The following is a 25,983-nucleotide window of genomic DNA, read 5'->3' on the forward strand; positions in this document are numbered from 1 at the left end:
GAAAAATACATGTCTTTTGACTCAAGGCTCTGAGAGAAGTCAGACGCTAGGGGTGCCAGTATGTTGTTATGGACGTGACATTTGCAGTCAAAACATAAAATATAAATTCTCAGAAAATGCATTTAATACCAATATATTTAAATGTCTGTTTATATGTCCATATTCCCTTAATAAAGGAGTACAGACATTAGAAAAATATCAATCTACACATGCGTTTTATGTTTAATATGAGGGAAATACACATGCGTTACGGACGTGACACAAAAAAGACGCGAGTTTGTGGGAGAAAATATACTTTGTTGAAATTCTGTGAATTAAAATGCACAAGCCAAAATAAATAATACCAGCCGAATGGATGAGTGTCGGCTCTCTATAGAACATACATTATTTATTTTATTTTAGTTTTAAAAAATCCATTTATGAGGAAAAACGGACGTTAGGGATGTGACTTCTTTCCGTTATGAACGTGACCATTCCGAAATCATCACTTGGCTGACGCTGGAAAACTTGAACAGAGACCTTTTTGTGTGTCTCTTTTTATTTGAAACAACAAACATCTGAGACATCAGTAAGGTAAGTCTGCACAATTAATCAAATTTAAACTGAAATCACCGTGTTATAGATTAGTTCATGCATATCTCTCATGCTGCTAAACTGTAACCGTCATGTGAGCATGTTCAAAACTCAATTCGGGCATGATATTGCTTGCTTGATAATGTGTTTTTATCATCAAGGTGTTTACTTTAGACCCCGAAAGATATGGAATTGATAATGCTAAGATACATAATCATTATATATGCAGTTTATCATATCGATATTCTCCGGAGTTAAGAGCACCGGTTTCCCCTCAGTCCCGTCAGTGAATTGAAACGCTGTCTGATAGTAACAGTGTGTTGGCCTGTGTCTATATAGAACAAACAGTCTGGAGGGCGTTTTAATTTTTTTGCATGCAAAAAAGCAATCAAGTCACATTGATCACAATATTATGTTTTGTGTCAAACTAATCGCAATGTTTATACCCGTTTTGCGTTGTTGAATGAGCAATCGTGCTTTAAAATAGCCACATTATTGCAAAATTAGCCAATGCATTGAAATAATAATTGAAATGTTATTGTCTTAAGTCAAAATCACAATGATTACTTCATTTCATTAGGCCCGATGGGTTTTTGCCACGTTTATATTGGTTTGGATGTCAGGAGGATCAAGACGATCTGTGTGAAAGAGACGCCCAAAATACTTACCAATTACTGCAAATAAAGTTGAGATTTTGTCACAAACAGAACAATAGTTCAGAATAACATTAGAATATCCTCTATATATTATATCATTATCATGTCAACTCTACTTAAGGGCGTACTGTTAAAACTGACATTGCCTATATATATATATGACACACCAATGTAACCTCCTAGGCGTTTGGGTCTATAGCCCCAGATCTTTTATGAATAGCCCCGTATCTCAAATTGACCAAAGTAAATAATAATAATAAAATAGCCCCATATCTATCCATCTATAATTCTGATGCATTGTGACAATGTAGACGTGTAGACTGCTAGTGTGTACATTCAAATATCTTTACTTCCTGTCCGGAATCATCAGTGCTGTTCTGTCAGTAAATATACTGTAGATGTAAAAAGAGGGTTTGTGTTGGGGGGGGGGGTGGGGGGGGAATTTGCATGACTACTTACAGAGCAGTTCTGCAGGTTTTGACCACTGGCAACAACCCCAGAAGACCTTTCTCTGATGTGAAGTATTTCTTCAGGTCAAACACATCAATCTCCTCTTCTGAAGTCAGTAACACAAAGACCAGAGCTGACCACTGTGCAGGTGACAGTTCTTCTCTGGAGAGACGTCCTGAACTCAGGTATCTTTGGATCTCCTCCACTAGAGAATGGTCATTCAGTTCATTCAGACAGTGGAACAGATTGATGCACTTTTCTGAAGAGGGATTCTTCCTGATCTTCTCCTTGATGTAATTGATGGTTTCCTTATGGCTCTGTGAGCTGCTTCTGGTCTTTGTCAGTAGACCTTGTAAATGCTTCTGATTTGACTCCAGTGAGAGACCCAGAAGGAAGCGGAGGAAAAGGTCCAGGTGTCCAGTCTTACTCTGGAAGGCTTCATCCACAGCAGTCTTGAAAAATGTGACTTCAGGCTCGTACCTCAACTGCACTGAAACGTTTTCATCAGTTGATTGTTGTTCATCAATTAGATTCGTATTGTTGTTGTTGAATGAGAGAAACATATATAGAGCAGCTAGAAACTCCTGAATACTCAGATGGACAAAGCAGAACACCTTGTCCTGGTTCAGCCCACATTCCTCTTTTAAGATCTGTGTACAGACTCCTGAGTACACTGATGCTTCATTGATATCAATGCCACACTCTTTCAGGTCTTCTTCATAGAAAATCAGATTGCCTTTCTGTAGCTGTTGAAAAGCCAGTTTTCCCAGTGTCAGAATGCTCTATTTATTCCAGTGTGCATCTATCTCTTTTTTCCCATCATACTTTACATTCCTGTGTGTGGACTGAAATACAAGGAAGTGTGAGTACATGTCTGTTCGGGTCTTGGGCAGCTCTCCTTTATCATCTGTAGTCAACAGGAACTCAAGGATTGTAGCAACGATCCAACAGAAGACTGGTATGTGACACATGATGTGGAGGCTCCTTGATGTCTTTATGTGTGAGATGATTCTGCTGGCCAGGTCCCCATCACTGAATCTCTTCCTGAAGTACTCCTCTTTCTGTGGGTCATTGAACCCTCTCACCTCTGTCACCAGGTCAACACACCCTGAAGGGATCTGATTGGCTGCTGCAGGTCTGGTAGTTATCCAGAGGAGAGCAGAGGGAAGCAGATTTCCTTTGATGAGGTTTGTCAGCAGCACATCCACTGAGGTTGACTCTGTGACATCATAACAGCTCTTATTGTTCTTGAAGTCAAGGGGCAGTCGACACTCATCCAGACTATCAAAGATTAACAGAACTTTGTATTTGTTGTAGTTAGTGATTCTTGCCTTATTGGTTTCAACTGAGAAATGATTGATGAGTTGAATCAAACTGAGTTTATCCCATTTCATTAAATTCAACTCCCTAAAAGGCAGGGGAAATACGAACTGGACTCCCCGATTGGCTTTTCCTTCAGCCCAGTCCAGAATGATCTTCTGCTCAGACACTGTTTTTCCAATTCCAGCGACACCCTTTGTCAGCACAGTTCTGATAGGTTTGTCTTGTCCAGGTATGGATTTGAAGATGTCATTACATTTGATTGCTCTCTCTGGTCTTGTTTGTTTCCTGGTTGTTGTCTCAATCTGTCTCACCTCATGTTCATTATTGACTCCTCCACTTCCACCCTCTGTGATGTAGAGCTCTGTGTAGATCTTATTGAGAAGTGTTGGGTTCCCTTGTTTAGCGATACCCTCAAATAAGCACTGACACTTCTTCTTCAGGTTAGATTTGAGATCATGTTGGCAAATCACAGCAAGCTCATCTGAAATAAATAACGCAGATGATATCAATGACGTCTCTATAAATGCTTACAGTATTTTATGAAATAACAAATAACAGAGAATGTGAACTTTCCTTTAAATGACAGTATTGTAATATATCTGTCTCTTCACTTTGTTCTATGTTAAGTTCTTCAACACAGAAGAGGTTGTTATACGTTGTCTCAAGGTTACTATAATATCATTTTGAACATTCAACAGTAAAGTCAGACAACTCTTACTTTTCTCCAGTGTGTCAGCAAGATCCTTCTGGTTCATGTTCCTCAGGACATGCAGTGTGATCTTCAGAGCCCCCTCTTTGGCACTGCTCTCCTGCTTCTCATCTTCTGGGTCCACACCTTCCTCATCCTCCCTCTGACTCTTAAATCCTTCTGGGAGATCTGAACTCAGCATTGTCTTAAACCTCTTTAACTCTTTCTTCACAAATATCATGATCTTCTGTTCAAGTAACTGAGAGTGAAAAAATGAAAGTGAAAAAGCTGAAATTAGACTGAATTAAAGTAAATAAATTGCAGAACAATATTAACAAATGCATGAAAGATTGACAGGTTAACTTCACTTGAGGTATACAGAAACAAATATACATAACAGGACCACATACACTGAATATAGAGGACAGGTCTGTTTGATGACTCTGGACAGATTGACCACTGAGAATCTCTCCTGTTGGTCTCTGTGGACAAAACATGACATTACATCTATACTTCCAGAGTTTGTATAACTGGTTCGCTGGTTGTTTTTTTCAATATAATTTGTAAGTCTCTTTCAGTTGACAAGGCCACAATACAATTCTAAATCGGAAGTTACTAAAACCCATTTGTAAAAAAGGCATTGGAAGTCATCTAATGGCAATGGAATTTTTTTAAATGTATTATTTCTAACAAAAACAGATTACATGTACATTTGTGCCTCGTGTGTGTTTGATACCGATAGCCGACGTTAGCTTCAATGCTGACATATTTATAATTTAATAAAACTATAAAAAGGCAATCACAAAATAACAATTATATTGTACATACAGTCTTCTTAGCTTGGCATTTCATATTGTATGTTTTAGGAATTCCTCATCTTCTATGTAACATTTTAAATAATGTTTATCTGGTTCCTCAGCCTTTGTTTAGTTGTCTTGCTCTCTGTCAACTAACTGCCTACTAAACAGGCTGGTGAAAACAACAGTAGAGCGAGAGCAGGTTAATCAACTACAAGAGTAAGTGGCTCCCTCTGCTGTCTGAGACAAGACCAACACCTCTTGTAAATTACTAAGAATATACAGCACTTCATGTTCTCCCACATTACTGGTTGACAACACAGAGAACCCGAAACGGGATTGGGACCAATAAATGAAGATTACAAATGCCCATAATGTTGAATACGTATCAATAACACAAACCAAACTATTTTCTCTTTTGTGGATATATTACAATAATGCATTATACTCCCATTGTACCAGCTTCATTTCACACATTTTAATAAATACGGTGACACACTTTTTGTTATTTATCTGAATTATTTATTACCATGGTATAATGTATAATGCAGGTTAAGCATTTCCATGATCCATATCTATACAATTATATAAATGATACAATAGCATGGTGTTTTTAATGGAAGGACCATCATATTTGAAGTCCAACAGTGTTATACATTTCCATAATTCAGACCCAAACCCAGATAGCAAAAAATATCCGCAAGGCTTCTTTTTGCCGCCGGCCCTTAGCTGTCGGCTATAGGTGCGTCCTGCTGGCGGGGATGAAACGTTTGCCGCCGAATACGTCACTCCCATTTCTTGCGAGATTTTTTGACTGCTTCATTTTCTCTGGCGGTTGCCTCGGTCTAAAAACCGCGGTCCTTCGGCGGCAAGACGCTTTTAAATAGGCAACTCTCAAAATCGACCGGCCATGTTGGTTTGGACACATTCGCATCAGTTCGTCGCTCAATCGCGAGTTACAGTCTGCTAGCTAGCAAAGTCATCGACTTCCATCGTTTAAGTAAGTACATGTTTCCTTTTTGTGTAACGCAATATTATGTTGACATTGTTTTTAGTTTATATATTTAAAATGTGTAGTCATCTTTGTTCTTGCCTAACTAGCTAAAGTAGCCTTGTTAACGCAATGTTGTTAGTACATGTTGAATTTTAACGAGCTATAATAGGTAGCAAAAGCTTTACATCTAGAAAACACTAAAATTTAAACTTAGTCTTTCTTACAAAAATAACGATGTATATATGTTGTTTAAATTATTTTGTTTGCCTGAACAAGTATGCTGCTAGTCCAGTAGCTAGAGTAAGTGTTAGCTAGCACATGCTGTTTTGCCTTTGTTACAGGACACACTGTGGCTAGGATGTTTTGTGCTGTGTTGCTACTGTACTGGATTTAAGGCGATTGTGATTTCTAATTCTCTGAACTGCTGTACGTTTTATGTTTGAGGAACATTCTGTGTTCACTTGAATCACAACACCCAATGAATACATTTTATTTTTAACAATTTCACTGTTCCACATTTGGCTGATAACGTTTCCCCCCCACAGCATAGCTACTGTATATTCCTAACGTTAACAATCCGGTTTTGTTGCAGATACCTTGGCCAGAGCATAACCGATTATCTTCACCCAAGAGACCTACTGTTGGTCAATCGTTTTGGTTTTAAAGGTAAATACATTGTTAGTCACAATGTTTAGTTACTGGGCCAAAAGGAAAATAATAATGAAAAGAGTTGAGAGGGACAAACAGGACATTCACTTGAATCACTACATTCTACAGAAGTTGCATTGATTCCAGAAAACCAGGAAAATGTTGAGCCATCTGTAGACTTCAGAGTTGGTATGTAAAATGTATTGCTGTGATGCTTAATTTGTGATCCTGTAACTAAACTGTACACTTTGTTAGATTTTCAAATTTCTGTTCCCTCTTTCTCAGAACCAGGTTTCTCCCTAGTAATCCAGACTCCACTTCAGAGCCAACAGTTTGAGTACAAGTAAGTGATGTTATTTGTGATGTTTTTTGTCTTGGAAACTATTGCTTCTATTTAAGATTAGGAATCCTTTTATCCATAATCTGTTTTTCTTTTAGGGCACTTGACTTTCTGGATAAAAGGTGTGGAGGTGTGTTGTACATATCATTAGCTTTGCACAGTTCAATTATTGTTTCATTACTGAATATGCAATCTCTGCAGTGAAATTAAAGCTGTTATGTTTTTTCCCCCAGTTCGTCAAGTACTAAACTTTACACCCCCAGCAGAAAATGTACCCTGGCAGCAAATGGGTGAAAAGGCTGGAGGTATGTAATACGTTGCGCTAAACTGTTACATTTAAGTCCAATTCATTACATGTATGCAATAACTTCAAACATATTTTTACGTCAATGATTATCAATAGGAGAAAGTCATCGCTCCGTTATTGGCCCTTGGACTCCCCTGGCGTCGCATGTACAGCATGAAGTTTTCAGCAATGAAGGTATATTCTAGGCCTATGTCCTAATGTCCAGTTTTTTAACAGTTTTGAAAATAGTGCCTTTAGTTTTCCAGAACGAGAACCAAGCCCTGAGGGAGGAGAACCAAGCCCTGAGGGAGGAGAACCAAGCCCTGAGGGAGGAGAACCAAGCCCTGAGGGAGGAGAACCAAGCCCTGAGGGAGGAGAACCATGCCCTGAGGGAGGAGAACCATGCCCCGAGGGAGGAGAACCATGCCCCGAGGGAGGAGAACCAAGCCCCGAGGGAGGAGAACCAAGCCCTGAGGGGAAGCCATGCACGAGCAGGTGAGAACATGCACTCTTTCTTTAATTTTACTTTTTTGTGTGTAATGTAGGTTCAGAATGACCATATGCCTTTCATTTTGTAGCTTCGGGTGACAGCGGCTCACTTCAAGAGCAGGTGAAGCTATTTGGGACAATGCTGAAGATGTTTGCTCACACTGGGCAATCAGGTACAACTTGCAAACAACACCTGTGGTTGTTGATTTAATTCCCACTGGGTCCACATGTACGTGTATTAGACCTAGGTATAAATGTCATTGTTTAGTAATTGAGGGACCAGGACTGACTACTTTATTCTTTTATTCTGGGAACCCCTGTAGGTGCAGATCAGACCCTAGTGCTGCGACGTCTTGGAGAGTTTGGCGATGTTGTGCGTAGCATGGAAAACAAAATGGACACTATGCTGCAACATTTCAGTGCCAATGTGTCTGTTGGAGAGCTATCCCTGCCAGGGGATGTTACTCCCCCTAGACACCCAGGAAGATTTGGTGTTTCTTGACAGCATTTTGAGGGAGGATAAAGAGCTCCAGGAACAATTTGTAAGTGTGTTGCTTTCGTTTATAAGGCCGTAGGGTAATTTTGGATTTTCAGCTTCGGTTTTTGGCTATCAAATGTGGGAGGGACCTAAAGACAACAGTGTGGAGAATGCTTCAGAGTATTTTCTCTAATAACCTTGCCGTTAATACAACCTGGACTGGCATAGGGGATAAAACCTGTTTTAGAGACCTGTTCCTGAAGACCATTGTTCAAAGTAATTTTTTTAAGTAGATGCCCTTATGCCTTATGCCATTCAAATGTAATGACAGATCTGTATTTTCTACAGGGGCCCTCCGGAAGAACCCGGCAACCCAGGATGCCACTGATGAGGCGGTCCAGGTTAACGTTACACGTTACCTGAAAGGAGCATCAGACTGTGAAGGAGGAAAAAGCCGCCCAGCTGAGAAGGACCCACAGCCAACCCCTTAAACCTAGGCTGACTACTGACACCCCAGCATCCCTGAACTGGAACACTTTCTTTATCCTGCAGTCAGTAACATCAAGAAGCCAGAAGTGCCAGACTACACTCACCAAACCCACCCTGTTTTTTTTTGTATTAACTTTAGTATTGGCTTATTTCATTCCATCTTAACGATTCTATTATAGTTTGTAAATCCTATTTCATACCTGTTACTTGATATTGCGCATTAACTAGTACCAACATTCTACTTTCATTTCATCACTATGCTTAACTGTTATTCAATTAATAATAGCTTGGAAATACTATTTCGTACCTCTGATACTTGATATTGCACAGTACCTGGTACCAAATATTCTACTTACTCTGTTTTTAACATCAGCATTTTTCATTCCATCACAGTGCTTAACTGTTATTCTATTGTTAAATATAGCTTGTAAATCCTTGTGCCACAGGTCAGCATTGCAGTTATAATGGTCTGTTCTACTACTGTTTTTACCTCTGTATTTTTATATATGTATATCAAGTTTTGTTTATCACAGATACAAGAGACACATCTTAATGCAGCATGGTGTAAATATTGTGCTCCAGGTCAGCAATGCCATTATAATGGAATATTCTACTCTAGAGCTTTACTCAATGGCTTGAAAATGTGATGTTCTACCTCGTTTTATTTGGTATCCTGCACATTCTTTGGTACCAAATATCCTCATTACTTGTTATGTTTACTGGTAATTATTTTCATCCCAGAGCTGACCTCTATATTATTAACAATGATTGTGTTTGTGTTATAATTTGCTTGTATGGCTGTTCTTTTTTTTTTAACCAACATTTTATTGGAAACCTGCATGTTCTGTGTGTATTTATGTTTATTTTTTTCTGCCTATTATTTATTTCAGTGATCTGACACATCTTGTTTGAATGACAGTTACTGTACTTTGAAATGTGGAATTAAAACACCAAATGGAAATTTGCCTGGTTTGATCAATCATTATTCTCGATAAACTGCATGCTATAAATATTAAATATATATAAAAGCGGCAGATCGCTCGAAAACCTTTTGTATAACGGCGGTGGAAAGGCGGTTGGACCACGGGCCGGCCGCAGAACACAGGCGGTAGGAGTGCGACTGACGCTTTTAAAAAGCGCCTGCCGCCGGCGGAAAGCTGGCAAATGTGTTTGCGATTTAGACATTCTGACGCTTCTACTGTCTTTGGAGGACCGCCTCCGGTCCGCCGACTCATTGCTATCTGGGCAATTACTCCTCATCAGTTAAGATAGTTTGCTTACATTGAAGTATCCCTCTCAAAGAGTAGTTCATGAACAATTCTCAGTTCTTCATCTAACCAGATCTCAGTTGGTATATAATTACATCTGATTGTTTTGACTCGGAACTATAATCTAATTCACCCTTGTTTCACATAAATGATCAAATACCTTATTGCAAATCAAGACATTTCACACCATCTTGAAGGTCAGCAAATATAACTGTTATTTAGCCTAACTTCTCTAAAAGATGAAACCCAGTTTGAAATTCTCCAAGTCTCTTCTTATTATCCTAGCACATCAAAGACACTCTGTAATCCTGTCATAAATCATGACCCCCCCCTTTATGCCCTATCTCCCCAGAGCTCACCCTGGAGTGGGGGGTGGTTTACTAACCTAAGGATAACAGACCCTAGTCTTGAAGAATGGTCCCCTTATCAATTAGGGACACATTGGTGTTATCTTGAGAAACAAACCAGCTAGGGCAATAGCAAGCAAACCTTTTTTGTTTCAGCGTACAGACCTTAAAGAAACATCTGTTAACCGTTAACATTCCAATGATTGCTTACTAGGACAGAAATTAAGTACACAGGTATACATTTCTATGAAAAATAATGAAGACTCGTTGAATATGTAAATAAACATGGAATTGACATTTCCTGTTCCTTCAAGTCAAAAGCAGAATAATGAACACAAAGTATTCAATGTAGCTGAATTAGAATACCCAATTTTGATAATGTCACCAGTAAGTCTGTTTCTCTTCTAAAGAGTTCAAACAAGTCAAAAACTCCTTTCAAGCAGCCCCCTCCAACCCCCACACTGGTGTTTGTGTGAGTGAGTTGAGCACTTCAGGGGGTCTGTACCTCTCTTTACAATTAAACTATGTAAAACTCCTCAACTTGGATTTCTAGAATAGAACATCATGCAGAAATACTTTCTCAGTTTCAATTCAAACATCAATTAAAACAACTTAGTAAACATGTAAGGAATAACAAAAATGTGTTCCCTGCACCTTTTTACTCACTTATTCCATAATGCATGAGATTAATATGATTACTTCTAATCAAATTTCAAACAAACACACTGAACAGTAACATTCTCATAGTGACTATTGTGAAATCTGAGCATTAACAATTACAATATGAATGTACGTTTCATTGGAAGTGAATGTGTCACAATAATGAGAACAACAGAACATAAGATATATTCTACTCAACCATAACCATTTTACATCAAACAAACTATTTCCAAAAACCCAAATTAGACAAACACTGTGAATGGATATTTTTCAGTTTTCTGTTATAAACAGAACAATCCAATCCAACCCCCCCCCGAAGGCAGACATTTCTCAAATGCACCTTAGTTAGTCCTAAAGTGTTACAGCAGAAAAAAGGTTCTGGCGTGGCCATCATAGTTTCCTAACATTAATATCCTCGAGCCACTCTGGGGAGATCACTACCATAGACTTTGCATGACCTGGAGGCATTTTGCCAAGACGAATGGGCAGCAATACCACCTGCAAGACTTTGGGGCCTCAGACAACTATTACAAAAGACTGCACGCTGTCATTGATGCTGAAGGGGGCAATACACAGTATTAAGAACTAAGGGTATGCAGACATTTGAACAGGGGTCAGTTCATTTTTTTCCTTTGTTGCCATGTTTTGTTTTATGATTGTGCCATTCTGATCCGATCTACAGTTGAATAAGAAATAAGAAATAAAAGACGTCTTTTGCCTGGTGGCTTATGTTTTCTTTACATACGGTACATATATTACCATTTCTCCAAGGGGATGCAAACCTTTGAGCACAACTGTATCCACTCTCACATTCTTCGCCTTCTTAAGCTTTTAAAAAGAAAGCACCATTTAAGTAACACAATATATTATTTTGTAGATTTAATACCAAAAAGAAGAAATTAAGCTTATTTAAAAGGTAGAAACCCGGAACTAACATGCATTATACATCCACATACAAGGCCATATTCATTCAACACACCTATGAACACAAATCCAGCACAGTTATGCACCCACCTATATGTCGACTTCACCTCCATCATTTGACCTTGTAGGTCCTCTTGTTTCGCCGGTATAATGCAGCACAATCCCTCATATGCCTCCACTGACGTGTTGGAAGGACAGACTTTTAAGAGTGGTTTTAAGAGTGGTTTTAAGAGTGGTTAGAAGCAAATGTATTCCAGGTCAGTGGTTCCCAACCAGGGTACTAGGACCCCTGGGGGTATTTGGCCTCTCCACAGGGGGTACTTGAAAACACTCATGACACCATTCACTTACTAGTGAAATTAACATGAGGGGGTACTTCAGGGGTACTCCAAATAGTGCAAAATCTTTTGGGGGGGTACAGTAACTAAAAAAAGGTTGTGGGCCACTGTTCTAGGTGTCTCCAAGCACATACATTATCCTTACTTTTTGGCCTCATGGCATTTGCCAGGTTCAGGTACTGGCTAGTAATTCTATCTAAACAAAGCAAGTAATTAATTGCATATACAGCGCTGGAAAACACTTAGAGACCACTGCACCTTTTTCTTTCCTTTCCAAAACAGTTGAAAAGGAAGGTTTTGAGTGAGGAACAGAAGGGTTAAAATTAAGAGACCACTGCACATTGAACGCTTCTGTTCCTCACTCAAAACTTTCCTTTTCAACTTTTTTGGAAAGGAAAGAAATAGGTGCAGTGGTCTCTTAATTTTTTCTGAAACAGTATTTTCTATAATCATACCTGATAACATTCTATAATCATACCCGATAACATTCTATAATCATACCTGATAACATTCTATAATCATACCTGATAACATTCTATAATCATACCTGATAACATTCTATAATCATACCCGATAACATTCTATAATCATGCCTGATAACATCCTTTCTCACACACTCCATAGTCCTGTGGCATGATGCTACATGTCAGAAAGAGGGTATACTTACTTCCTTCTTTCAAGTGTCCTCTGACCCACTTTACATTATTCCTTAATGTCTTTGAGACAGCTCAGAGAAACCGCCAACGATGAGTCATCTCTTTGGTGAGAATGCGGTCTTCTTTTAAACGAGACAACAGCGTTATTTTGTCAAACACAATCTTCTTTTATGTCGAGGGCACCGTTGATTCTATAATAATAATGAATAATAGAAAATAACTTAAAAGATCACACTTAAAAGATCTTCGGCTGCCACATTAAACTGCATAGTAGGTGTAGAAAAATGCACTAGGAGTAATTTCTCCCAAGAACTATTAGCATTTAGATATAGGTTATTCTGTACAGTCCATTTGTACTTGTATATTTTGTGTCATTATTTATTACTCTCGAGGTTGCAGTGAACTTTGGTGTGGTTGAGTGTTGAACTAAGTCACATTCAGTGTCGGTCTATTCTAGTAGGTGAACACAAAAACAAACTTCTGCACTGCGTGGACGTTGTGATGGTAATTCTATCGATCAGAACTCTTTTAGAAGGAAGTACAGAGATGAAATTCTCTGGGCACAATTAACAGTTTTTATGAATTTATTTGCAAATAAGAGAGACGCGTCAAAAGCTTACATACATAATCATCTGAGGAGTCTCTGACTCGATACATGTCATTCCAACAGTAAATAAGGGAGGAAAAGGGGTGTGGTAAGATGCTGCCATCTGTCTCAGGTCAATAAAACACATTCCCTTTGTCCTATCTCACAAGTCTGCTATCCTCCCCCACCTTATCCTTCCTGCCATAATGTTTACTGTTGTGTTTACCTAAGCTTCACACAAAGGACAGCTCTCCTTCCTGCCATAAGTAACTTCTTAAATTCTAAGAGTTGTTTTCTATTCTCTTCCTGTGTCTCAAGCCCATATTGGGAAATCTTGTGCTAACATGGTTTCTGCTGGATCCACAGCCTCTGCATTTGAGACCAGGGCATTGTATGATGTTATAGCCTCTTCCAGTTATTTCTTCTCATTTGCAGTGGCGGCTCGTTTGAGTCACCTGTCTTTGTTGCTGTCTACAAGAAAAAACACATTTACACAGATTCAGAAAAATCTCATTTAAACTAAACAAATTATGACATTTCAATTCAGTGAAGATATCTTGGATATGGAATAATAGCATTCTTCTAGAAAATTAAACACATAAAAAGTTTCTTCTGGTGGATTTTAAGTACCATGCCCTCCATTACACGCTGCAGTCCCTGTGGATCCTGTACAGTGATGTGAGTCGGAGCTGTTTGTGAACAAGGTGATCAGTCTACAACCATAGTATTCCAACAGTTACAACACTGACATTATTTTCTTTGCTGTAGCTTACTTGATGCTGCCCACAATTCCACGTCTGTGACCAACTGCTGCAGGTCTTCAGGTGTTTTGTTGAGGTGGGATTTGGTCATCTCAATCTCCCCTGCCACTTCAGCTGTTCTCTTTGTTGTCTGTAATGTACATCAATTTCTAATTGTAATTCAAAAGTGAGTCTAGATAAGTAAGAATAAACAAAAATAAGATAGAAACTCACTGTACCTTTACATATCTTTGATCAAGATACTTATGAAGATGTAACTTTTCCCTCAGGTTCCATCCAGGTACATGAATAGTGATCCTATCAGTGCTGAAACAAAAACATTTAACATGTCCATTTGAAATGATGCACAAAGCCAACAATTCCAGTTGATCTATCATCTAATGACTCACCAGATTTGGTCTTATACTTTGTTGTCAAAGCAGCACGAGACATAAATGAATTGACTGCTTCCACTTCCTCTCCAACAGTCAAACCTGTTCATTGGAAATCCAAAACTGTTCATGAAAAGATCCAGCAATATTCTATCAGCTCCAGCAGCTGAATGTAGGATGAACAATAATTATCCATATGTCAGTCATTACAGAACTTTTCTGTTTTTTTTCCAGAGTTCAGACTAGGAAAAGTGCAATGGAATGCCACTTCATTGCCACTTGGAAACTCAAGCAGAAGTACAAGACATCAAGAAGACATGGCGGCACACATGGCTGGTTACCCTGTAAATGGAAACAATCATTTTAAAACGAATATTCCACATGGTAATAATGTAACACTGAACTGAAAAGCACAACACATTCCAGAAAACTATGCTGGAAACAGTCCACTGATATTTTGCCCACCTAGTAAACATGAAAAGGGCATTATGGTTATAATGGCTTCTCACAAGTAGCAGCTCTGTCAAATTCATCAGATGCCTTTTTCCGTTATACTATAGGACCAGACTATTCTGTCTGGCCTAGTCACAACCACATAGCCTTTCTTTACTGTTACAGTAAATCATATTTGTCTTTGTTTTGAAATGCTTTATAACAATGCTGTATATCAATAGTTAAAGCAAAACATAAAACGTACTCTGCTTGAACGCATTGAGCGACTTTGTAACATTCGGATAAATTACTGTGGAGAGGCCAGGTGTCGTGACTTTAACATCTTCAAAGGTACTGAACAGGTCAACCGTGTTAACAGTTAGAAACTCAGTAGTTCCAGGCCAGGACCCATTCTGTATAAGGTCTTTCACCTCAGGTGTCCATGACTTTAACATCTTCAAAGGTACTGACCAGGTCAACCGTGTAAACAGTTAGAAACTCAGTAGTTCCAGGCCAGGACCCATTCTGTATAAGGTCTTTCACCTCAGGTGTCCATGACTTTAACATCTTCAAAGGTACTGACCAGGTCAACCGTGTTAACAGTTAGAAACTCAGTAGTTCCAGGCCAGGACCCATTCTGTATAAGGTCTTTCACCTCAGGTGTCCATGACTTTAGACAAGACTTACAGGTCACCAACAGAAGGGAGAGATCATAGAGACCTGTTGAGACCAACAGAAACACAATGTCAACACAACCATACATTCATCTACACAAAGCCTTCTACTTGGTGTAGAAACTATACTGTCAGATATGAGGAGGTACTCACCATTAATGTTTATGAAGATAATGGCACGACCGACATTTACAGAAATATCCCCAGCATCGCAGCAGCAAATCTTGTTTAGCCAAGCAATCGGTAGGACACATGTTGGAAAAACAGTCATTATTAATTGGAAAGATTTCCATTTGACATGTAATTCAATCCAACATAAAAAGCACATACCTTGCTCAGACATTACATGTTCACCCGTGATGTCCTTTGAAATTAGGCTTTTCGGTGACCGGGCTTTGTAAAACCCTCCCACAAACGACTCCCGGTTGTGTAGTACATACTGACTCTGCACTGAAACATCACAGTTACTGTAATACAGTTCTTTGGGAGACAGTCTCTGCATCCAATCACAGCCTCTTGTGCATTACACTTTTGTCCACCATGTTGAGGTGTCCTTCCCCCTGTTATCACGGCTTGTAGAAGTTGTAGTCGTGATTTCTGCCACTTTCCATCACAGAGCGCTTGCCACAAACTCCAGGTTGGTATGTTTGAGCATGCTGCTTCTGAGCTGCCTGAGGGATCAACCGTTGTGCTGTCTAAGCTCTCCTTGAGTTTTTGTATACTTTTGTCTTTATAAGAGAGGGATAAATGCAGTTAAATTCCTGTACTAAATAGCAGGAGCCATTTAGTTGTCATATCATATCCTTAAACATTTCTGTAGAGAAGTATATAACATTGTCTGTAACCGATCACCTGAAAGGTCTCCTCAAACTGTGTATGTGATGTGTCTGTGTAATCATACAGTATGTAAACTGTGTGTGATGTGTCTGTGTAATCATACAGTATGTAAACTGTGTATGTGATGTGTCTGTAATCATACAGTATGTAAAGTGTGTATGTGATGTGTCTGTGTAATCATACAGTATGTAAACTGTGTATGTGATTTGTCTGTGTAATCATACAGTATGTAAACTGTGTATGTGATGTGTCTGTAATCATACAGTATGTAAACTGTGTATGTGATGTGTCTGTAATCATACAGTATGTAAACTGTGTATGTGATGTGTCTGTGGAATCTTACATTATACTATTACCAAGGCTACACTCAGGGCCCAAATGTACAGAGACTCATACATTGTTATAGTATTTAATAGTACTCACCCTGAGTTGTGTCAGCAGTGTTTTCTGATAAATCTGCAGAGTGAATTTGAGTCGACTTTCTTCAACATACAGAAGTGACTGAAAAGTCATATTAAAACAATAGAAATTGTCTAGAAATACAAGAACAATTTTAATAAAAGCGCCTTTTCATTTCCATTACACAGACTACCTCTTGAGAATGTTTGTTCCTGAGTAATCAATCGTCCTAACTGGTCCATTTTTCTCCAATGCACTGAGTCAATGCTCTTGGGCTTCCTTTTGACTTTCTTCGGTTCCTTCTGCAAATAAAAGGCCAGATCAATCTCAGTAAAATGTATTAGTACAAATTATTTTACAGAAGAAAAAAATTATTTGGAAGAATATAAAGTTTGTTTGCATGTACTTATTCGAGAGTAAATCAATCTGCTCTAGCTATAGAAAGTCTTTAGATAATGATGTTGAATCAATTCCAAAATGTGTCATTCTGGCCAGGCCGGACCAAAAATGACTCTGAAAAGTGCTATGTTCTGTCAGTTAGGCTATTAAATGCTCTGTTGTTTTGCTGTATTTGTTGGTGTTTTACTTAAAGGGGAAAATCCACCCCTTCTTCCCCCTATCCACCCCCACCAACCTGGACTCAGACCCCCTTCTTCCCCTCTTCCACCACCACCAACCTGGACTCAGACCCCCCTTCTTCCCCCTATCCACCACCACCAACCTGGACTCACCCCCCTTCTTCCCCCTATCCACCACCACCAACCTGGACTCACCCCCCTTCTTCCCCCTATCCACCACCACCAACCTGGACTCAGACCCCCCTTCTTCCCCCTATCCACCACCACCAACCTGGACTCACCCCCCTTCTTCCCCCTATCCACCACCACCAACCTGGACTCACCCCCCTTCTTCCCCCTATCCACCACCACCAACCTGGACTCAGACCCCCTTCTTCCCCTCTTCCACCACCACCAACCTGGACTCAGACCCCCCTTCTTCCCCCTATCCACCACCACCAACCTGGACTCACCCCCCTTCTTCCCCCTATCCACCACCACCAACCTGGACTCACCCCCCTTCTTCCCCCTATCCACCACCACCAACCTGGACTCAGACCCCCCTTCTTCCCCCTATCCACCACCACCAACCTGGACTCACCCCCATTCTTCCCCCTATCCACCACCACCAACCTGGACTCAGACCCCCCTTCTTCCCCCTATCCACCACCACCACCAACCTGGACTCACCCCCCTTCTTCCCCCTATCCACCACCACCAACCTGGACTCAGACCCCCCTTCTTCCCCCTATCCACCACCACCAACCTGGACTCACCCCCCTTCTTCCCCCTATCCACCACCACCAACCTGGACTCAGACCCCCCTTCTTCCCCCTATCCACCACCACCAACCTGGACTCAGACCCCCCTTCTTCCCCCTATCCACCACCACCAACTGGACTCACCCCCCTTGTTCCCCCTATCCACCACCACCAACCTGGACTCACCCCCCTTCTTCCCCCTATCCACCACCACCAACCTGGACTCAGACCCCCCTTGTTCCCCCTATCCACCACCACCAACTGGACTCACCCCCCTTGTTCCCCCTATCCACCACCACCAACCTGGACTCACCCCCCTTCTTCCCCCTATCCACCACCACCAACCTGGACTCGCCCCCCTTCTTCCCCCTATCCACCACCACCAACCTGGACTCAGACCCCCCTTCTTCCCCCTATCCACCACCACCAACCTGGACTCACCCCCCTTCTTCCCCCTATCCACCACCACCAACCTGGACTCAGACCCCCCCATTCTTTCCCATCTTCCATCACCCGGACTCATAACCTGCCGCTTCATATAAACACGCCATATTGATATATATATACAGTTCCGGAAAAAAATAAGAGACCAGTGCACCTTTTTCTTTCCTTTCCAAAAAAGTTGAGGGAACAGAAGTATTCAATTTGCAGTGTTCTCTTAATTTTAACCCTTCAGTTCTTCACTCAACCTTCCTTTTCGACTTTTTAGGTTCAGTGGCCTATTAGTTTTTGTACATTTTGTACATTAAAAGCACATCAATACATTTGTCTATATTGTGCTTTTTTATTTTATTCACATTTTTATATCTTATTAACTCATGCCATCAATCTGTATTCATGGTATTATGCTGCTGCTACAAGAGAATTTCCCCACAGGGATCAATAATGTTATACTCTATTCATTCTAAAATGTATAAAAACATTAAAAATAACTATTGTACCTCACCCATCACCCTAACCCCAGTACCATTAAAAATAACTATTCTACCTCACCCATCACCCTAACCCCAGTACCATTAAAAATAACTATTGTACCTCACCCATCACCCTAACCCCAGTACCATTAAACACAACTATTGTACGTCACCCATCACCCTAACCCTAGCACCATTAAACACAACTATTGTACCTCACCCATCACCCTAACCCTAGTACCATTAAAAATAACTATTGTACCTCACCCATCACCCTAACCCTAGTACCATTAAAAATAACTATTGTACCTCACCCATCACCCTAACCCCAGTACCATTAAAAATAACTATTGTACCTCACCCATCACCCTAACCCCAGTACCATTAAACATAACTATTGTACCTCACCCATCACCCTAACCCTAGTACCATTAAACATAACTATTGTACCTCACCCATCACCCTAACCCCAGTACCATTAAAAATAACTATTGTACCTCACCCATCACCCTAACCCCAGTACCATTAAACACAACTATTGTACCTCACCCATCACCCTAACCCCAGTACCATTAAAAATAACTATTGTACCTCACCCATCACCCTAACCCTAGTACCATTAAAAATAACTATTGTACCTCACCCATCACCCTAACCCCAGTACCATTAAAAATAACTATTGTACCTCACCCATCACCCTAACCCCAGTACCATTAAACATAACTATTGTACCTCACCCATCACCCTAACCCTAGTACCATTAAACATAACTATTGTACCTCACCCATCACCCTAACCCCAGTACCATTAAAAATAACTATTGTACCTCACCCATCACCCTAACCCTAGTACCATTAAAAATAACTATTGTACCTCAACCTTGACACTAAACCTAAGTTAACCTTAACCCTTAACATCAATAACCAAACATTTATGTCTATACCTAACCTATAAAAATCCAAACAAACACGCATTGATATTGAAAGATAGTACTTTTTGGCTACTATTTAAAATATGCTAACAATTATTTTGGATTCAATCTTTTGATTGCATTTGGTTTAGTGGCCAGTAGTCACATGATCACCCACTGCAAATCGAAGTTGGGAACAGTAAACTAAGTTGTCATATCCCAGCCTTATGATTGGAGGATTTTAACGGGATGCCTTGTGCACGCTACAATCTTTGGATGACGTCCCTACTCTCTGGACCTGACATTCTCACGCTAAAAGAGTCCCATCTTTACAGCAGACGATCGCTCGGCTTGCTACAAAATAATTAAACTGAACAAATTAGGAAGTGAGTACAAATAGTTCCAGATTTATGCTGCATATTTTAATAACTTTATATTTGGTTATGTTCAGCAGGTCTGGCCATTTTTTTACATCGTCTTGCAAGATTAACATGTTAAAAGCATTTCTCTAGGTCGCTACATAATGCCAGGTGGCAGAAACAAATGGCATTGTGTTGCGTGCAAGCAATTAATATTTGTTGTTTGCAAAAAGTGCCCTGAATGCAAAGCACAGCAACCACACAAGAAAACATTGATTGAATCTAGAGCTCAGTTTGCAGCACAGAAGGCAGATTATAAATAAATGTAAAGAACTGTAACCAAACGCATGTGCTTGAGTCAAGCTTCAAAGTGGTAAGAGTAGCAGACTAATAAGAATGTAATATAATTTAGTGTTCAAAGTGTGACTCTTTGAATTAAGATACATACAATGCAGATAACAAATGTATGTAAAGCAGTGTGGAAATGAATCTTCATGAAGAGCCTGTTGGAAAGTTGAAGGAGGTCTATGGGTCAATCCTAAAGTGTGAGTAAATGTTTAACAATTAAAACAGTATTTTAGCAAATATGCGCTAATGTCCCAACTCTGGAAGAAGATATGACACAACAAGGTACAGACAGTTTTCCCGTCGACATCACACTGACATAACTAGGGATGCGTAAGGTTCCCAGTTTCAGTAGAAAGGACGCTGGCCTTGGCATAGAGTAACGAACTCTGATCTGAACAATCATCAACCACATCTTCATGATTTATTTATTAAAACTGCCCCACAATTGTTTTATTCAGATTGAAAATAGTGACTGCTGCCGACTCCATGCCATTAGAATCAGGTGGTAGCTTAGCTATCATAACAATAGTAACATAATAGTATTGATGGAACTGAATTTTGACAAGATTTATATGTTGTTCCAAGAAGTCTGATTTTCATATGTAAAGCCAGAATACAATTGCAAATAATAGTATTACAGATAGAATTACTGTAGATTTAAGGTAAGGCTGTAAGGGCAAAAAAGCATACAAGATAGCCAGAAGTGGTAGAGGGCTAGCCCTGTGCTCACAGTTCACCCTGGTTATTGGCACAATACAGCCTTAGGGGTGTGACTGACAATCAGGGGTTGAGTTAAAAACCAATTAGGCCACTGTTATCAAGATGGGGCCAATTTCAATCTAGGTAATCACTGGTGCCATGAGGCAGTGTATCTCAACATCACACAACTCAAGGTGAGGTATTCCAAGGGATAGGGCCTATTTTAAGAACTATATATTTTTTTCAAAATGTATGACAATAACAAATGATTAATGTTCTCCATAACAACTGTGTTGCAGAAAATGACACTAAAAAGACAGAAGTGGTCCCACAAAAGAAAGCGAGGATAAGGTGTAACAAGACACGTACGTTTTTGGAACATGTCTTCCCTTTACTATTCTTGCCATGCCGAAGTGTGGGGGAGGCAAATAGATCAGGGTGGTTTCCTGGTATTTGGTTGTTACCTGTAAAAGTGACATATGTTTGTACTATCCTTGTCTTTTCCCTGTCCTTCTTATTTCCATATCATTTTTTGAAGTGTTAGTAAAATAAAGATTACAAATAACTTCAGTAATCCTTTTATAAATTGTGATGAAACAGGTCAGCCATGTGGAGAATGTGCTGAGCGGTCAGCAACCGGAATCTTTATTCAAAGATTTTCAAAAGAAGAGGAGATCAGGTAAGATATTGATAATGAATCTGTTCTGAATTGATTACTACAACAAGTCAATCTTCCACCGTAACACAATAGTGTCTATTCACATCACATTTAGTTTGGTACAACAACCTTAATGTTAACTATGCAGACAGTCATTGGAAGGTTGCACCTACAGTATCTATCGTTAGGTGTCCTTTATGTAGCATGTTGCAGCTTCAGCGGTACAGTGGTCTTTAGCAAGGCCTTAACTCCAAACTCCTCTATTTTGATGCAGAAGGCCATGAAGTTTTAAAATCCCTGTCTTTGGTATGTTTCTGCATTCAGACCACAAGACTACTCACTCAGGCATCTGAAGGTTTGGGTTTGACACCTTGGTTAAATTGCTGATGGGCTCCTACAGCTCCCCATACTCTATTATTGACGTACCAGAACATTATCAGAACACAGAATAAAGGATGACATTGGAGTCATAATGATCAGACAAATGCATTCTCCTTTTCCATCATGTGTCCATGTTGCTGTTATTAATAGATTAGACTGAAGACATTATGGTCCATGGGATGGTATGGTACAACAAGAACACAAATAGATGATGGCAAGAAACTGCCATGTGGAGAATCTTTGCAGCTCATTGCATCTTGTTAGTGATACGATTTCTTGTTTTTACTAATATCCCATCTATGCTAATGTGATAATACGGGTTTCTCAACAAGGTTGGTGAGATTAGAGTCTTCAATCATGCTACTAGACTACAGATATTTTAAAAAGTGTAGAGTTGTTTAATTAACATGATGCAGATGTGTAGCTTAAGTGCAGGTGATGTCCCACAGAGTTTCACCCAAGGAGTCATACAGTACCCATATCCTGGGGTCAGTTCTTATTAGAATGGTAGAGATACAGTCCCCATATCCTGGGGTCAGTTCTTATTAGAATGGTAGAATAGTAGACATACTGATCACAGGTACTGTAAATACACAAACACTGTGAAGGCTGGGATCGGTTGCAACATTCTGTACATATTATTAATTTACATATTAAACATTTAGCAGAAGTTCTGATCAAGAGTAACTTAGAGTTGACAGTGCTGTTTTGTTTTATACATTGTTTTTATACAGGTCCTCTGAGGGTATCACACCCACAGCTCTGATGTTTCAAGCAACATGCTTTACAAACTGAGTGAGACACAAGACATTAAGACTTATTGGTCTATGGTTGACAGAGGCGTTTGACAGAGGAGTTACATTGCAGTAACTCGGTTATAAAGACTCAGTATCTAGCCTGCTCAGTGCATAAACGTGAGAGCTAACAAACTCATTGACTATTTATACACAGACACTAATGGTAAATTAAAAAGTTGCAGGAGTGGATAATTCACCTTTAATTGCAATTTTCACCTGTTTGTGTCACCATGTGTGTCTGTAACAAGGCCAAACATTCAAGGGTATGTGAATGTTTGATCAGGGTCATTTGGGTGATTTCTGTTATGATTATGATTTAAAAAGGAGCCAAACAACATTGATAATAATTGGCTTCGTATGATCACTATCCTTAAATAAAATAATTTTTTTTTGCATGATCAGTCATATTTTCAACATCAATCCCAAATGTTTACAATTTCTGCCAGAGTATTCAAACTTATGAGCACAACTGTATTTATATAAATCAACCTCTATGCCAAAGGAAAGTTCTGTCTACTAAACATCATTTCCAGTGGCTTTATGATGTTTTGTTTAGGGTGAGCAAGAAACATGAATACAACTTTTCTGATTTTTTTACAAAAAGGTAGTATTGGAGACTGAACACGACAGATTGAAACAATTGCTGTATTTACAATCTTATGTTTTATAAAACAGTGAGATCAAATGGAAGGGCAGTTGGGAGACTTTGTCCTGCCTTTCACCTCCTGGCTCCAGCATTTAGCTGATTTTGTAAAATAAATGTACGTTTTTCTCCTCTTTGAATTTGCCATATCCAACTCCCCTTTGACCTTTTCTCATATGCAACCCCTCAGCAGGTGCAGGATGGTTGAAGATCGATCCCAGGCTTCCTCCAAGCATGTGTCACCACCACTTATCACAGCTCCTTCAACACAGAAGCCTTGAGTTGATACTTGGTGATTGAATTTAAACACTGTCAAACTACACACAAGGATTCACTAAAGAGTGATATGACAAGGAGCCCGCGCCCAACTACGCACCCGTCCACCCCTGGCAGCGCTGTGCCCATGCTAGCCATGGACAGCAGTACCTTGTGGCTTGTGTATGTTGGGCACATGTGAATTCAGTCAGGCTGTATAGTTGATGAATGTGTAGCTTCCCATGAGTATATACACACCAACGGCTTCCGTAGAGAAGGAGCGCTTTGACTCTAGCAGTCTAGGGTGGATACAGAGACCGGAACAAAACTCATGCAAAGTTGTGTAGTGTACATGAACAGTGAGAACAAACAGAAAACATTTATTATAAACAGACAGTAAAGGGGGTAAGGAAAAGGGGCTGAGCTGGACTCAAAAAAATAAATAATATGGCAAACACCCCTAAACTGAACTTGCCTGCCTCAAGAACCGCTTAGCTGACTACTAACCAATACAAAAATACAGTGGGTGGTCTGCTCAGTTCTAACTAGTGTTTTTAGACAAAGTTTTCCTACAGGTTGTGTATGCCCAAGGGTGACTTGCTGGAAAAAGAAAAAAAAAATCCCAGGGACACAGGGAGAAACAAAGCACACAGGTTAAACAGGGACTAAACAGTAAACAATTGACTAGACAAAACCAAACAAAAGCCACAGCAATACATACTCACATGACACAGGACAAAGTGAGATGTATGTGCTAAACTAAATAATGTATGCAATGAACAGGGTATGTATCTCAAGAGTGTCTGTGCCCAAGCGAGGTAAAGCAAAAGAGTCTCTCTGGGAGAACCAACTGACTGGGTTTTTAAAACCAGGGATGTGTGATGTGATTGGGTCCATTAACAGGAACCTGACTACATAAATGGATGAGTTGGAGGGCTGAACCAACCGCTAGATGCTTGGAAAAGAGAAAATAAAGTTAAAACTAAAACAAAGTTAAACTAATTTAGCAATGTGCATTGAATACTCATGGTATGTGTGTGTGTGTGTGTGTGTGTGTGGGAGGGGTAAATATATGTGGAAACCAAGTGGTATTTTTCTTACTTTTGGACTGTTACCTGTTTGAAAGCCTAAATATGAAATATGCTGAAATCGGCAGACCAGAGGTGTCTTGATTTATGGTTAACAGCTGTTAGGATGTTAATACATTTTATATAGCTTGACTTTATCCTCCATATGTATGCATGTCTGTTTTAACTGGGATTTGAAGGTAGTAAGGTATCAAACGGCAGGAGGGGAAAACACAAATGTGCTACATGGTACCTGCATGTGAACAAGCACTGTGGTAAGAATCATACAGTTGGTGTTGCATCCTTGGAGGAAGCAGGTGATCAATCTTTCACCATCCCACACTTGCTGTGGATTTGCCTACAAGGTCAAAGGGGAATTGGATATGACACATTTAGAGGTTATAAAAAGAGACGAAACTTCCCCAAAAAACGTTAACATAGATGGGATGAATATAATATATTTTCAGTAAATAAAATATTCCATGAATGTGTTGTTCATTTTCAGTTTATTCACATGCGCACACCTAACTCTACAGTATGTTATAATTATTTTAATGATCAAATTCTATCATAACACTCTACGCTTATTCTGTATAGCAAATATTAAATATTCGCTTGGATAAGTTCCAGATTTGAAACAATTGAATCAAGTAAGAGAATGGATAAGAAAGTTACGTTTTATTTATCTGCATAATTTTCTATAAATACTGGATCAGATGCGCCTGGTTGTAGACACAGCAGGGGGTGCTGTTCTGTGGGGGTGAAGAAGAGTAGGTAGCGTAACGTGGAAACGTGCGCATTCACGTTTTATTTAGTATTTATGTTACCGTTATTTTAAAAGTCAAGTTGAATGTGAACGTATTCTCTTTTGCAGCAACGGCCTGGGGAGTGACGGGAGAGGAAAGGGGATAAATGAGCCAATTGAAAACGTTCTATCAATCGAGCTAGTACGGGGCGAAGCTGGAGTATGGAGATGCCAGAAATAGATACGCTGATAAAATGTGCACAATACATTTTTTATTGCATCATTTATAAAATTATAAAGTCAGGAATGTTAATAAAAATAATTGTGTGGAATACTGATACAAATTTGAATATTGGCAATAGTTCAGAAGGCCACGCCCACCCCAACCTATTAGAATTCTGTCATTGGCGCACCGTCAAACAAGA

At 39.6% G+C, this 25,983-nt stretch overlaps 1 protein-coding gene and 1 long non-coding RNA gene across 2 annotated transcripts in view; both read left to right on the forward strand.

The window, feature by feature from the left end:
- The window catches only part of LOC117595278 (NLR family CARD domain-containing protein 3-like), a 495,319-nt gene that overhangs the window by 34,873 nt on the left and 434,463 nt on the right, over nucleotides 1–25,983 (forward strand). The window lies entirely within an intron of this gene.
- LOC117595311 lies at nucleotides 7,332–8,172 on the forward strand. The gene is made up of 3 exons (XR_004576513.1): nucleotides 7,332–7,417; nucleotides 7,568–7,786; nucleotides 8,071–8,172. It is a non-coding gene; the product is annotated as an uncharacterized LOC117595311 (long non-coding RNA).

The sequence above is a fragment of the Esox lucius genome, chromosome 11 (assembly GCF_011004845.1).
Source record: "Esox lucius isolate fEsoLuc1 chromosome 11, fEsoLuc1.pri, whole genome shotgun sequence".
In the NCBI taxonomy this organism is placed as follows: domain Eukaryota; kingdom Metazoa; phylum Chordata; class Actinopteri; order Esociformes; family Esocidae; genus Esox; species Esox lucius.